Source organism: Rhynchophorus ferrugineus, unplaced genomic scaffold (genome assembly GCF_030347505.1).
Source record: "Rhynchophorus ferrugineus isolate W39M unplaced genomic scaffold, kcgeb_rfMv2 rfM11, whole genome shotgun sequence".
Taxonomy (NCBI): domain Eukaryota; kingdom Metazoa; phylum Arthropoda; class Insecta; order Coleoptera; family Curculionidae; genus Rhynchophorus; species Rhynchophorus ferrugineus.
The window spans coordinates 17,564,853-17,569,001 of record NW_027472590.1 but is presented as its reverse complement, the minus strand read 5'-3'; positions in this window follow the sequence as shown (position 1 = coordinate 17,569,001).

Genomic DNA, 4,149 nt, shown 5'->3' with positions numbered 1-4,149 from the left:
GGTCCAATAACGCTATGTAATAGTTGCTGTTGATGCCCCTTCCTTTTCAAGGTAGTGAATGAAAGTTGTTCCATGCGCACCCCAAAATACAGACGCCATAACCTTGCCGGTCGACTGTTGCGTTTTTCCACGCTTTGGAGCAGGTTAATCTTGTGCAGTCCACTCGAATGACTGTCGATGGACTTCGGAGTGAAATGATGGAGCCATGTTTCATCCAATGTCACATATCGAGTATTGTAGCGACCTTGAGGCATGTCGAATTTTACATTGTGGAATAACGGTCTACAAAATACCCAGAAATATAATCCCAGATGTTGAACACGGGCGGGGTGCCAGCAGCTCCAACTAGAATCCGATAACGAATAGCTGGCGGCAACCCCGAGACGTTTATCTGGGATGTTATTGAAGGGTATATCGATTCATTCAGTGCTCAACCCTCGTTTGGTTTAGACGTGCCACCATCGACTGCCTCGTCCCCAGGTAACACCGCTGCCATCCGTTTTATCTAATTGTATTTTTCACATTTTTTTACATAGCCAATAAATAACGGTCACATAATGTAAACACCACTGATTCATTTCGTTTTACCTTCATTCACCCAGTCACATCACCTACCCTAAACATGTAAGTTTGTTATATTTAAAGTTCAATTTATTGGTCTATTCATTAATGAAGAAAAATCTATGTACATACCGACGTAAATATAAAATTTATTTTACTTATATATTTGTTGCCGATAAAAGCTTAAAATAACAAAAATCACCTATAGTATGCAAATTGCAAAGTTATATGTACTTAGAAAATACAAATGCAACAAAACGAAGTTTATTAGAAAAAAGGATTGTTGGCTGTTTCAATATATTTTTAATGTCTATCTCTGCTTCTTTATTCGGTTGTAGTAAACCCTCTACACCAACACTAAATTTCATTTTCATACTTCCTTCCAGTAAAGAATCTAGGTCCTAAACCAAATCCAAATTTTGTAAAAAGTTACAGACGTAGCTCATTTTTCAACCAATTATTGAGAACTATCATCTTCATCATTTGATTCATTATTTGTATTGCTTTCCAAAACTTCATGGAGTCCTTTTTCTGAGTGCATTGTCATTAGCGGCATCAATTTCAACGTCTGTTAATGTGACTGAAGATCTTCAAAACCTCCATGTATTTGATGCATAAGTTGTAAAGTGTTAATTATTTCGGCTTCTTTGTCCCAAAATGATGAGATATCGATAACAACTTCCGGAGGGGTTTTCCCAGCATGTATATCCAGATGATAATCACTCAGTGCACCTTTAATAATGGTTATGTAATAAGCAATATTAAACTGTTTCCAACTTCCGGTAAGAGTCAGCGAAGGATCCATGCATTGTAAGATGCGATTAACTTGGATAATATTGTTTAAATGCTGTTATTATACCCTGATCAAATGGTTGCAGAAACGAAGTTGTGTTGCGAGGTAAACATTGTATTTTCACATTGGAGTCGATTAAATATAAGGTGTCCGGGCGCATTGCCAATAAGTTGAGGTACCTTAAATGATAGTGATTTTGGCGCCAAATACTGTTTAATACTAGGCACAAAACAATTAGTAAACCAGTCTGTAAATAGTGTAATACAAACATAAGGATTTGCTTTCCAAAACTAAGGCAGACAGTCCTTTTTTATTTTTCAAGGACCGTGGATTTAATGATTTGTAAAAAAGCATTGACTTCATCATAAAATCACCTGACGCGTTATAACAAAACAAGAGTTAATCGGTCTTTAGCTAGCTTATACATAAAAAGCGAAACCACAGTTGGTGAGACCGCGTGTAACGAATTACTGTACTATATTTCATATTTTACACTGGCGCATTCACCATTATTGTTTAAAAAGGTAAACTGACCTAGATTTTTTTATTTGACAATAATGTAATGCCCAAGAGGTTTGAAGTTCCTATTCAGAATTATGTCCAGTCAAGATCAACTCTTATTTTAAAAGAGTTATTGTAGTTAAATATAGCCCCTGTTTTGCTGCTGCTGTTTTTTGGATTTAAAGAGGTAAATCTACTCTCTGTTGATGAAGCTGCTTACTAACATCTGTATTACCTATAGTCTATTTAAAAAACAATGAACTTACCTCATCAAGATATTTAATGTATTGCCTGTCCCAATTCGTAAATTCGGTTTAGAATCAGATATTTTCCTTCTTATTTTCTCCTAGTTAAAAAGGGATATAATGTTGTCTCATACGTACAAATATGTAACCGAATCAAAAGTAAGATATTTCTAAAAAAACTACAGGTTAACATCCCTTCATACACTGTTGGGTAATATAGGATTTAAATGGTGTGAAGATGAGCTGATGTGTGAACAACATAATACAATTTTTAAAAGCATATAACAGAATCTAGGAGACTTATCATTTCACACGGATATTTCAGAATGGGACATTGGGCCACTATTTACTTTTTATAAATTTCCAGGAAACTCTTTTTAACGCGCTTCTGCCCTAGTGATTTTGTGGGCTGGCTAGCAATGTTCTAGGCTATTCTACAGCTTAGTTAACTATATAATAATGCCACTCATAAAATAAAAAATCGAATGCCTTCTGCCAAATGCCAAATAATTTTTGTGGCAAACGTGGTAATAGATAATTGCGTTAATACAAGTTGCTCCTTCCATCTGTGTAATACATGTCGTATTAATTTTATAAATTACCACTAGGCATGTAGTTTGCTGCGTCCATTACTATTATTATCATTATTTAAATATTTTATAAACATTTGCGCATTCACCATTATTGTTAAAAATAATTTTGATATTATATGTATTGGCATTAATAGCAATTAGTTTATTTTTAAGATCATATTGAAGAGGCGACGGCACCTTCTACATGGCGAATTCCGAAATCTAATTTCGTTAAAGGTATAATTTTTAAAAAAATATATGTAATACTTGCCAAGAAAAAACATTCGCTCTATGTCGAGTCTAACTAAATTGCATATGGGAAAACGGAGACAAAAATAAGTACAACAACAAAAATATGAATATGTTAAAAGCTTCAACAACAAATTAAATTTTGAAGAGGCTTTGTTTATAAATTAACCAAATTTTTCGTTCCTTCGGTGGTCCTTACACCCAGTAATTTTATTGCATTGTAATTTCTTTATTTTTAGTCAAATTCGTCGATTTGTTACTGTTAATAACACCCTATGTTAAAAAAAACTGTTTTAGTATATCACTGGCGCATCCACCATTAACATACAAACGCACATTTTTTGGTACACATTTGTAATAAGGCATTTATTCGGTGTGTTAACAATTATATCATCATTAACATGTAATAAATTAGAATATTTCAGAATAATTGTTAATTTATAAGCTAAATAAAATATAGTGGCAAAATAAAGGGATTTTTCCATTCACTCACTAGGGTTTGTCTGGACAAACTAAAGTCTCTATCGTAAAGTTTGAAATTCTTTATGATATATAAACTAATTGACTCCAGATTATTAGTGTTGTTTACAAAAGCTTAATAACAAATACAATATTGACTAAATAGTAAACATTGTTAAATTTTGTTTTGTCTCTCAACGTGGGTAAACTAAATTCGAAGTAAATAGGAATCGACGAATTTAATCCGACTTAAACTTATATATCGCTTTTGCGTTTGAATTATTGTTTCAGTGTCTTAATTGTATATTTACTAAACTGTCTATTTTCAAGTTTATAACAGAAGTTATTAACCGATTTCAAAAAAGAAAGAGGGTATATGTTCGACTGTGTATTTTTTCATGTATATTCATCGATTACTCCGTCAATTGTAGACCGATATTCAAAATTATTTTTTATTCGAAAGATTGCACTTCCGAGGTGGTCCCATTGGAACCAAGTCAGGATCTGATCGTAGAATCCGGAGAAATCGAGGGAAACCCGCAAATTTCAAAGACTATGTTTTCACATATTTTCTTTTTAATATAAAATAATCATATATTTGTGTATAATGTTATTGCCGAGGTAATGTGACGGAAGACGACTTCTTAACGGTTAGGAGTTAAAGTATATTTCTTTAAAGATTATGGGGGTGTACAGACAACTAAATGTATACTTTGAAGTTATTTAGGTAAGCTAATAATGAAAGCAGTAACGCGACCGCTATAGCCAT